This window comes from Trichosurus vulpecula, chromosome 1 (genome assembly GCF_011100635.1).
Source record: "Trichosurus vulpecula isolate mTriVul1 chromosome 1, mTriVul1.pri, whole genome shotgun sequence".
NCBI classification, from domain to species: Eukaryota; Metazoa; Chordata; class Mammalia; order Diprotodontia; family Phalangeridae; genus Trichosurus; species Trichosurus vulpecula.
Window position 1 is genome coordinate 54,784,273 of NC_050573.1, and position 12,380 is coordinate 54,796,652.

Consider the following 12,380-nt stretch of genomic DNA (forward strand, 5'->3'; position numbering starts at 1 on the left):
TCTTGGTTATGTTTAAACGAGCACTTCTTAATAAAAAGAGCCATCCAAAAGTGAAATGAACACCTTTGGTCATAAATATAGTTTCCCATCATTGAAGACTGGATGATCACTTTTGAGGGGTGCTGTGTGATGGATTAGTGGAAAGAGAGCCTAGTAGGGAGTTAGAACACCTCTGTTACAGTCCTAGCTCTACCACTCAGCACCTAGGTGACCTTGGTTCAAGGTGACCTTAACCTCCATGTTTCAGTTTCTTCTTTTGTAAAATAAGGAGATTAGATTAGGTGGCATGTGGAGTCCTCACCAGCTCTATATCTATGATCTTATGACTCCTACACAATACAGATTCAACCAAATGGATGGATAATTAATGAATGAAAAAGTGTTTATTAAATGCTTATGATGTGCCAAGCACTGGGCTCAATGCTCTCTGTTGTTCCTTCCAGCTCTGAGATTCTAGACTACTAGTTCCTGTATCCTATAAGGAATAGTCAGAAAGTCACAGAATCTCAATTGGAAGAAAACTCAAAGACCACGTGGCCCAACCCATACCTGAACCAGGATCTCCTTTACAGCATACTCAGCAAGTGATTGTCCAGTCTTCAAGACTATCAGTGAAGTGGAACCCACTCCCTCCTGAGGCAGCCCATTCCATTCTTGGTTAGCTCTGATTGCTAATCAATCAGCAAGCACTTACTAAGCACCTACTATGTTCCAGGCACTATGAATACAAAGACATAAATGAAACAGTCCCTGCCCTCAAAAAGCTTATATTCTAATGTGGGGAAAGAGATCACCTGGCCACATATAAGTGTGCCATCCCTTTACCCAAGAAGTTAGAATGTACCTGCGATGGGTGTTTGTAGGATGAGAAAGAAACCCTTGGTGTATTTTTATTAGAGGACTATTCAAGGCCATAACTGTGTATGAAAAGTCCATCTTCTCTCATCCTAAAAGAGGGAGAGTACTGAAATCTCAAAAAAAAAAAAAAGACAAAAAGAAGCAAGTATACTTAAGGAAGGACACAAGGTCTCCCTTGATTGAAAGAGAGGACACCCAGTTCCACCAACACTATTACTGTGAGTGCTGCTGCCCTGACCAGGAATGAGACAATGAAAAATCATTATAGTTGAACTAAGTAGAAGCCATGCAGAAGAGATGCTGAATGGTTGTAGCTGTCCAGGGTGCTGGAACAAAAACTGGTGATAGTTCCCCTGTCCCTTACATCAATCAATCTGACTTTCTTGCTGAGCTTATGGCCCTGAGATCAATTTATTTAAGAGTTCATTTTCTATCTTTGCCATGTGTTTTTAATAGTATTTTTTTCCAATTACATGTAAAAATAGTTTTCAATGTTCATTTTTGTGAGATTTTGAGTACTAAATTTTTCTCCCTTCCTCTTTTTCTTCCCCCCCCTCCCAAGTCAGCAAGCAATCTGATATACACTATACATGTACAATCATGTTAAACATATTGTTGTGAAAAGAAGAATCAGAACAAAAGGGGAAGCACAAGAAAAAAAACCAGAAAAGTGAAAATAGTATGCCTTAATCTGCATTCAGACTTCATGGTCCTTTCTCTGGATGTGGATAGCATTTTCTATCATGAGTCTTTTGGAACTCTTTTGCTGAGAAGAGCTAAGTCTATCATACCTGATCGTCGCACAATGTTGCTGTTACTGTGCATAATGTTCTCCTGGTTCTGTTCATTTCAGTTAGCATCAATTCATGTAAGTCCAGTTTTTCTGAAATCCACCTGCTCATCATTTCTTATAGCACAATAGTGTGCCATTACATTCATATATCATAAGTTGTTCAGCCACTCCCCAATTGATGGGTATCCCCTCAATTTCCAATTCTTTGCCATCACAAAAAGAGTTACTACAAATACTTCTGTACATATGGGTCATTTTCCCTTTGGAATATAGGCCTCATAGTGGTATTGCTGGATCGAAGAGTATGCACAGTTTGGTTGCCCTTTGGGCATAGCTCCAAATTGCTCTCCAGAATGGTTGGATCACTTCACAACTCCATCAACAATGCATTGGTGTTCCAATTTTCCCATATCTTCTTCAACATTTATCATTTTCCTTTTTGGTCATATTAGCAAACTGATAGGTGTGAGGTGGTATCTCAGAGCTGTTTTAATTTACATTTCTCCAATCAATAGTGATTAAGAGTATTTTTATATGACTATAAATAGCTTTAATTTCTTCATCTGAAAACTGCCTGTTCATATCCTTAACATATATGTATGTATATATGTATGTATAAATGTATGTGGGTGTGCATATGAGAAATAAGGCCTTTATCAGAAACACTGGCTATAAAAATTGTTTCCCAACTTTCTGTTTCCCTTCTAATCTTGGTTGCATTGATTTTGTTTGTGCAAAACATTTTAAATTTAATGTAATCAAAATTATCCATTTTTCACCTCATAATGTTCACTATCTCCTGTTTCATCATAAATGCTTCCCTTCTCCATAGATCTGACAGATAAACTATTCCTTGCTTTCCTAATTTGCTTATGTTATCACCCTTTATGTCTAAATCAGGTTCCCGTTTCAACCTTATATTGGTATAGGGTGTGAGATATTTGTCTATGGCTAATTTCTGCCATACTATTTTCCAGCTTTCCCAGCAGTTTTTGTCAAATAGTGAGTTCTTATTCCAGAAGCTGGGGTCTTTGAGTTTATCAAATAGTAGATTATTATAGTCATTTACCACTGTGTCTTATATACCTAACCTATTCCACTGATCCATTCTATTTCTTAGCCAGTACCAAATAGTTTTTATGATTGATGCTTTATAATATAGTTTTAGATCTGGTATCACTAGGCCACCTTCCTTTGCATTTTTTTCATTCATTCCTTTGATATTCTTGACCTTTTGTTCTTCCAGATGAATTTTGTTATTATTTTTCCTACTTCTATAATTTTTGGTAGTTTGGTATGGCACTGAATAAGTAAATTAATTTAAATGGAATTGTCATTTTGATTATATTAGATCAGCCTACCCATGAACAATTGATACTTTTTCATTTGTTTAGTGCTGACTTTTTTTGTGTAAAAAGTGTTTTATTATTGTGTTTCTATAGTTCCTGGGTTTGTTTTAGCGGGTAGACTCCCAAATATTTTATATTGTCTACAGTTATTTTAAATGGAGTTTCTCTTTCTATCTGCTGGGCTTTGTCGATAATATGTAGAAATGCTGATGATTTGTGTGGGTTTATTTTATATCCTGTGACTTTGCTAAAGTTGTTAATTGTTTCAAGTAGTTTTCTAGTTGATTCTCTAGGATTCTCTAAGTTTACCATCCTATCCTCTGCAAAGAGTGATAGTTTTGTTTCCTTATTGCCTATTCTAATTCCTTCTGATGCAGTTTGGAGGAGTCCAGGGACCCGTCAATGATGGGAGTACAGGAGAGGGTCCTCTGGAATGAATTCACAGACTCAAGCATTCTTTAAGTCAAGTTGGCCAAGGTTCATTGCAATGCCAGTGTAGTGGGCAGAGCTCTTTAAGGAACTTGCAACTTAACAGGAATGATGAGAATGCTTATATAGGAAAAGTAGTGCATTATCTGGCAGATATGCTAATTAGGTAATAACATATAACCTTAGTCACAGGCATCATTCACTACTGGAAACCAGGGTAAGGGGTTTCTCAGGGGTGTAATTTTGGTCTGTTACATCTGTCGCAAGATAGCTTTGAGAGTTGGCGTCTATAGGTTGACCTCTGGATTGTATAGAATAACTGTGGGAATCAATACATGATAATTCTATGAGTGCAAGATAGTCCCGTTGATACAAGGGAAATTCTACAGAGATTGGCTTGTTCTTGTAAAGGTAGTTTGTCTTACTGGGGCCCACTCATGAGTAATTGCTAGGCATCGTGTCCTTGGGCTGGGGAGAAAATTGTCTGGGATAGTGTTTTGAGGCTAGGGAGAAATGTGACCTTGGAATTGGGGTCCAAGCACAAGCACCCAAGCACCCCATCACATCTATTTCTTTTTCTTCTCTTATTGCTAAAACTAACATTTTTAGTACAATATTGAATAATACTGATAATAATGGGCATCCTTGTTTCACCCCTGATCTTACTGGGAATTCTTCTAGCTTATCCCCATTACATATAATGCTTGCTGATGGCTTTAGATAGATACTGATTATCATTTTAAGGAAAACTCTATTTATTCCTATGTTATCTAGTATTTTTAATAAGAATTGATGCTGTGTTTTGTCAAAAAGCTTTTTCTGCATCTATTAAGATAATCATATGATTTCTGTGAGTTTTGCTATTGATATGGTCAATTATGCTGATGGTTTTCCTAATATTGAACCAGCCCTGAATTCCTGGTATAAATCCCGCCTGGTCATTTTGTCATGTGTTTTCAAAAGACATCATTTGTTGGTTGTGTCTATCTCTGAAGGATTAAATACATATGAGAGAAGATGGTGGCTGGAAAGCTGGGACTTGCTTAAGCTCTCCCCCAAATCCTTCCAAACACCTGTAAAAATGGCTCTGAACAAATTCTAGAGCTTCAGAACCCACGAAATAGCAAAGAGAAGCAGGTCTCCAGCACAGGAGAGGCTGGATGGTAGCTGGGAAGGGTCTATCACATGGTTCTGGGAGCAGAGTGCAGACCAGAGTGGACCACGCCAGGACAGACCAGACTGGGAGTCAGCCAGAGCAGGCCTCAGGACCATGAGTCATTGAGCTGTGGCAGTTACCAGACTTCTCAACCCACAAACACCAAAGACCACAGAGCAAGTTAGTGGGAAAACTGCCAAATAGGGTTAGAAAGTGGTCTGGCTCCAGCCTTGGGGGCAGCAATGGCTGTAGCAGCAGCAGCAGGAAGCTCCTGTGGCTGCTTCCAGAGTCCCTGGCTCACACTGTGGGAGGAATCAAGCACCGGATCAGAGAGGGAGTGCAAGGAGTGCTTTGTTGGCACAGAGATAGGTTCTCTTGCTGTGCCCTGCTTTGATCTGGGTCACAATCCTGGTTGGCGGTTCTTAGGATCTAGCAGCTTCTACATTAAGGGATTGAAGGGCTTGGAATATGATATTCCAGAGGTCAATGGAGCTAGGATTAAAACCAAGAATCACCTACCCAGCAAAACTGAGTATAATGCTCCAAGGCAAAATATGGATTTTCAATAAAATAGAGGACTTTTAAGCTTCTCAATGAAAAGATCAGAGCTAAACAGAAAATCTGACTTTCAAACACAACAATCAAGAGAAACATGAAAAGGTAAACAAGAAAGAGAAATCACAAGAGACTTAGTAAAGTTGAACTATTTTGTTTATATTCCTATATGGAAAGATGATGTGTGTAATTCATGAGACCTTTCTCATATATATATATATATATATATATATATATATATATATATATATATATATATATATATATATATATATATATATATATATATAATAGACAGAGGGCACAAGGTGGGTTGACTATGAAGGGATGATATCTAAAAAAATAAAATTAAATTAAAGGGTGAGACAGAAATCTATTGAGAGGGAGGAAGGGAGAGATAGAATGGGGTAAATTATCACACATAAAAGTGGAAAGAAAAAGCAGTTTGTTGGAAGGGAAGAGGGAGCAGGTGAGGGGGAATGAGTGAATCTTGCTCTCATCGGATTTGACTTGAGGAGGGAATAACATACACACTCAATTGGGTATCTTACCCCACAGGAAAGTAGGGGGAAGGGGATAAAAAAGGGGGGATGATAGAAGGAAGGTCAGATAGGGGAAGGAGGTAATCAAAAGCAAACACTTTCAAAAAGGGACAAGGTCAAGGGAGAAAACTGAATAAAGGGGGACAGGATAGGATGGAGGGAAATATAGTTAGTCTTTCACAACATGAGTATTGTGGAAATGTTTTACATAATGATACACGTGTGGCCTATGTTGAATTGCTTGCCTTCTTAGGGACTGTGGGTGGGAAGGGAAGAGGGGAGAGAATTTGGAACTCAAAGTTTTAAAATCAGATGCTCAAAAGAAAAAGTTGTTTTTGCATGCAACTGAGAAATAAGATATATAGGGAATGGGGCATAGAAATCTATCCTGCCCTACAAGAAAGTAAAGGGAAAGGGGATGGGGGGTGGGAAATGTGGTGACAGAAGGGAAGGCTGACTGGGGAATGGGGCAATCAGAATATATGCCATCTTGGAGGGGGGGAGGGTAGAAATGGGGAGAAAATTTGTAACTCAAAATCTTGTGGAAATCAATGTTGAAAACTAAGATATTAAATAAATAATAAAATAATTTTTTGAAAAATTAAATAACTACATATGAGAAGGAGACTATGATCGGTCAAGTTTGCAGAGAAGTAGAAGAAAATTGATTCTCTGCTTAATTATCAAACTACCAGTTAGAGATTTAAGCTATATGTATGTATGCATATATATACACATACATGTATGTATGATACATATAATGTACCATACATACATGAATATATAATATGATTATAGCTATTCCAAAGCAAAGAATAAATGAATCTGTAGTATCCTCAACACAGGATAAACTAGAAGTTTTCTACTGGGAGGAGTCTTGATAAGGGAGTATAAATCAGTCCTGAGCCAGTAGCCTCAGGCAATTTCTCTTCTCAGTGTCTCCCCTGGGCAAGTTTAAAAGACTCTCATCCCACAGATGTGAAAATGCTGACAAAGATCAAAATCCCACTAATGGGGATGCCTATCAGAAAGCTAGGCAAGAGGGGCACCACCCACACAAATGTAGCAGGGTATAGAGAGGGAGTAGCTAGCTCTCCTCACCCAAACAACTTCCTTGGCCACTACTAGATAAGATTAAAACAAAAAAGATATTCAAAATAGAGGAAGTTTCCTTCCTTCTTTTCTTCCTTTCATTTTAACTGAATGACTGTTTCACTGATGTGCTTTGTTTTTATACAATAGTCAGGAGTATTGGGATTGTAGCTTTCTACCTTCACCCTAAATAATGTAAACACAGAAGGCCCTCACTTCTCAACTGAATCAGGTGATCATAGTTGTAAACTTTGTAAACAACTTCTTAATCAATTTGAATGGAGTGAAGCATTTTGGTGTTAAATGACACAAATGAAACCTCCAGGTTTATGTGTAACTCAACAAACCAGTTTCAAAACCCAGATTCTAGCTAAATGTTGAAGACTCCTTTGGTGAGGGACATCTGAGAGGAAATTGCCCTTGGTAGGGAGTGGATTCAGTAGTCCCTGCTCAGGTAATTGATCAGGTAATAACCTTTTGAACTTCAAAAGTTCAGAAAATCTACAGTTCTGTTGGTATTAGTAATGGTGTCCCCCAGAGCAACTAGTATTGGCTGAGGCAGAGTCTGATTAGAAATTGAGAGACACACAAAGGCCAAACAGACACACTAAAGAAAGGCATCTTCAGTATTCTACAAAACAATCAACACTTGGAGCTTAACAGAGAACTACACCTAAGAAGAACTTCATGAGGACTCCGCAAAAGAGAAAGGACTTTTAGCAATCAGGAACCATGAGTTTACCCTGCTAGCAGCTCCTGTGGGGGCGTAAGATCTCCCCCACAGCCAGCACCCAGAAGGCTGCCGGGACACCAGGAAAGCACAGGTTCTTTTTATCTGCTTAAACAAAGAAAGCATGGTGAAGGGGTTGACCAGCTTACTTTAATCCAGCATTCAGTTAGCATACAGACAACATTCATTTAGTTCAGGGGAAAAACGCCAGCATTGTTAGCATTCAGTTAGTTCAGCGGAGCAAAGAGACAAGCATCAAGAGATATACCAAATACAGATTCATTCACGTACTTCAGGGGAAAAAGCCAGCACCCTGAGGTTCAGAGCATTCATTTAGTTCGGGGGTGGGGGGGAACAAATCAGCATCCTGAACCTCAAAACCAAAATACAAACAAATTACAAATATCAACAGACAGACCCAATACAATTCATAGTTACCAACATCTGGGCTCAGCCCAAGAGCAAGGGCTGGCCCAGAGTCACGCTCCCCGCTGCTCCCACACCTACCGGAAAAAGAAAAAGAGCTCTTCAAGCTGTCCTCTCCCCTCTTATGGAGTTTTTGACATCATCAAGCGCCGCCTGAATGACCAGGGCCAATTGGTTCTTGAGTTGGCCTTTCCCCCTAGCATAGACTAGGTTAACACCCAATAGGGTGTGGCTCTAAAGTCAACACCTCCCCTCAGCCAGCCCCATGACTCATCACACAGGAAGTTTTCTTCTTCCTGGCATGGTTTTCTGGGCTTCCTGCCCCGGAAGAGGTCACACAGGAAGTTCTTTGCTCCCAGGCATGGCCCAGCAATGCTCAATGAGATAAACTGAGTCACTCAAAGAAAACAAAGGCCACTCTGGCTACACCCTGTGACTACATGTGCTCTCTCTAAATTTGATTTTTTTCAGGGACTTTGTGTATGAAAGCGGAGAATTTGCTCCTGGTTTAGGGGACTTGTCTTTGTAGTAACTGTGTTTCTATACTTAATGAATACCTTTTATAAAAACTAATTAACTGTCTGATAATAAATGGAGAACATACTGGATGAGGGCTCAGGACATATAGTACTAGAAACCTGAAGGTCTCTTGGGATTAACCCTAGAACTCTAAGGAAAGAATTAATCATCCATCTTCTGGGGACTTTGCCTGCCAATGTGAGTGAGAGTTGGGGAAAGTATCCCTAGGTGTTAAATTATCATATTAAAATTAGCCCTTATGGAAGTAGTCAACTGAGTGGTGGTAGGGCTGGGGAATCTTTGTATCAAATTTCTTGAATTATAATTTAGTATCTAAAATGTATAAACAACTAACAGACCAGAAGCCATTCCTCGATAGAGAATTTATTAAAGGATATGAACAGTTCTCAAAAGGAAAATTACAAGCTACTGACAATCACAAAAAAGCTCCAAATAATTAATATTAAGAAAAATGCAAATAAAAACAGCTCTGAGGTTTAATTCCATACTCCAAAAACTGGCAAAGATGGCAAAAGATTGGAATAGTCAATGGTACAGGGGTTAGAAAGATAGGCACACTAATGCATTGTTGGGGAAGCTAAAAATTAATACAACCATTCTGAAATGTGATTTGGAATTATGCAAATAAAATTACTAAAATATCCATATTCTAAATGAAAATTGCCCCAAATTTCAGTGTTAGGTATAAAACCCAAGGTCATTATTAAAAAGAAAACTTCCATATAAACCAAAATGTTTATACCAACACTCTTTGCTGTAGTAAAGAACTAGAACCAAAGAAGACGCTCATTGATTGTGGAATGGCCAAACTTCATGGGGACTTCAGACTGCAGTATTTGTCCCTTCTGCTTTAGAGGGCAAGGGACAAAATGAGAAATTAAAGGTTCTTTACTAGAAGCAGGAGAGTTTGGTTTTCCTTGGAGAGAGAAAGAGTTTAGGAAAGGATGACCATCTCATCCTCCTGGATTTATATTGGTCAGTAATGTAAGTCAATATCTCTTCCTCCTAGCTCATGCTTAGTCATCACTCTGAATCAGCTCCAATGACTGAAATTTGCTGCGCCAGTTAAAGCTTGTTATGGCTTCCTCATGTCTTCCTTTGCACAAACCCATTCCAATCTGGGCTGATCCCCTAAACCTGGAAAATGTTGAGTAAACCCTCCTAGTAATCAGGTCAGTTCCCTCACCCAAGTCTTTCCAGTCACTGTGCTCTGTGGGCGGAGCCAAAAGGCAGGCATATATTTTTCCTTTTGCTGAATTGTTAGATTTGTCTACCTCTGAGAGAGGAACATTAAAGGTTGGTACAATGATCGTTAATTTTTTTCAAAGGTTATGACAATCTTTCGCAGCTTACACCAAGCTGAAAATTTCGAGTATTGATGGAAGTGATGAAGTGCAAAGGTTTCTCTGGAGGGCCAAAGTAGCTAAAAGCAGAGAGGCTCATCACCAGGTTGGCTACAGGATGATGGCATTTTGGCCAGCTTAATTCTCCAAGACCAGCTATCAATACCGGGGTTGGCACCCGAGTATGCGAGTTCTAGTCCTGGGTCACTGTGTGTGTCAAGTTCATTCCCGTCTTTGGGCCTCAGTGTCGCAGTCCATGCAAAGGGGACGCTAATCCCTGGCCAGCTTCGCTACGAGGACTGCAGCAGGCTTCAAAAAAAAAAATTGACGAAGCACTTTAAAAATTGTTAACTAGTTTGTCCACTGTCGGACGCCGTAGCAGTGGAAGGCGTATACTAGGATGGCTGGTCCTAGCCGAGGAAGGAAGAAGAGGGCGAAAACAAGCAGCTGGCGTTAGACTTCGGCTTCAGCCACCATTTTTGAACTGGGCGGTACACACACACACCAACCCCTCCCCCCTAGGAAAGGACGAGTCAAGCCGGGCCAAGCCGCCATTTTCCTGCTCCGTAGGGAGCTAGAAAGCGGATCCTCTCACTGCGCCGGCGGAAGCGTCGCAACAATTGGCCTTCGGCTGCGTTCTGGCTCAGCCCCGCCCAGCAGCGTCTTGACGTCAACAAAAGGCGCCGGCACCGCCCCCGCTTCTCGTCGCTGGTGACGGAACCTACGCGCGACGCGGTCCTGAGCTCTGGGAAAGAGGTAGGAGGAGGCGGCGACGGCGGCGGGGCCTGGGGGTGGGGGGGCTCTGGAGCGGGGCGGGGCCAGGCCGAGTGGGGCGGGGGGGGAGGCGAAGGCCTCGGAGCCCTAGGAGGCCGTGGGGAGGGGACCACCAAAATAGGTGGGTGTCCGCAGGGGGCACTGGAGGGGGTGGGGTGGGTAAGAGGAATTTGAGAGGAGAGATGGGAGCAGGGCGTCCACGGGGAAGAGCCGGAGGAGGGAGCGTGGTGGGCGGGGGAGGGGCTGCGTGGTCTCACTCATTCATTCCTTCGTTTCCGTGGGTCCGGCGTGCTTTGTGTCTGGGATGGGAGGGGATCCGGCTGGACGAGGCTTGGGGAGCCCCCCCTCCCATTCTAGCTGGAGGCTGACGGAGCCTGGAGCTCGCCGAACTGATGAGTGCTGACATGTCATTATCCTAGCGTGAAGTAGGCGCCCCCGCCTATAGATAGCCTCCTTTTTTAAGGACTTTGTGGAACCGTGGTACCTGGAAGCCAATAGGTGTCCAGCCAGTAAACATTGATTAAGCGCCTACTGTGCGCCAGGCAGTGTGCTACTCCTTGGGAATATAAAGGTAAAGACAGCTCCTCTTCTCAAGGAGCTCGAAATCTAATGGGGGTGACAACCTGCAAACAAGTGTGACAGATTTTCTACAGGACAAATTAGAGATACTCAACAAAGGAAAGGCACCAGAATTAAGAAGGCTCAGGAAAGACTTCCTATGGAAAGTGGGATTTTATCGAGGATTTGAAAGAAGCTACAGAGTCCAAGGGGTTAGTTAGAAAGGAGAGCATGCCAGGACAGCCAGTGATGGAGGCGGAGTGTCCTGTTTGAGAATGGTAAGGAGGCCAGTGTCACTGGATAGCAGAATATAGGGAGAAGAGTGAAGTAAAGTGTAAGAAGGCTATAAAAAGGTAGGGAGGAGTAAATTATAAAGGGCTTTGAATGCCAACAAATCCTGGAGGTGATAGGGAGCCACTGGAGTTTATTGGTGGGGGTGGGGGGAGTGACGTGGTCAGACCTGCACTTTAGGCAAGTGAATGGAGAATGGAGTGGAGTGGGGAGAGACCAACCAGCAGTTTACTGCACTAGCCCAGATATAGGCATATGAGGAAATGTTGGCACCTCAGGATGGTAACTACTTGGAACCCCAGGCAATTCTCTAAGACTGTAAATTTCAAATAGTTGTTGGATCTGCTTCTGTAGAGAGCATTTCCTCACCTAGGAGTTTATCATACTTCCTTATATTTCCCAATGAAAACACAGGTTCAGTCTCTTTGCTTTATTGATGAGGAAACCAGGCCCAGAGAGGTGAAATAATTTATTTAATAATGGCTGACGTTCATATAATAGTGGAGGGTTTACAGAGTGCTTCCCCCTCCCTGTTCTGTCTTTGTTCCTAGTTGGAGTGTGTCAGCCTACTCCTCTACAATTCCATCCTATAACTTCCTCTACCAAAGTGCCTTTCCTTCACCACCTTTATCCTCAGCATATTCTTGTTAACAATAATAATAGGACTTACACTGTGCTTTAAGGTTTGTAAAAACTTTATATGTATTGTCTCATTCGATCCTCACAACACCTGTTTGTGGTGGGTGCTGTTATTAACCTCTGAGAGAGAAGGTGAGAAAGGTTAAGTCGCTTGCCCTGGGTTATACAGCTAGTGTCAGAGGTCCAGCCCTCTATCCACCTTGCCACCTAGCTGTCTCCCCTTATTACAGGCCTTCTTAAGTGAACTTTAAAAAAATCTTTGGATAACTGTATTTCAATATAATGGTTTCCTTTGTAATCCTGTG

At 41.5% G+C, this 12,380-nt stretch overlaps 1 protein-coding gene across 2 annotated transcripts in view; it reads left to right on the plus strand.

Moving 5' to 3' along the window:
- The first annotated feature begins 10,188 nt into the window (after positions 1–10,188).
- The window catches only part of CCDC124 (coiled-coil domain containing 124), a 47,902-nt gene continuing 45,710 nt past the window's right edge, over positions 10,189–12,380 (plus strand). The window contains exon 1 of one of the 2 annotated variants that reach the window (XM_036741042.1): positions 10,189–10,569. The gene's annotated coding sequence lies outside the window, so the exon portion shown is untranslated. The remainder of the gene's footprint in view (positions 10,570–12,380) is intronic. The other variant, XM_036741043.1, reaches the window with a different exon arrangement.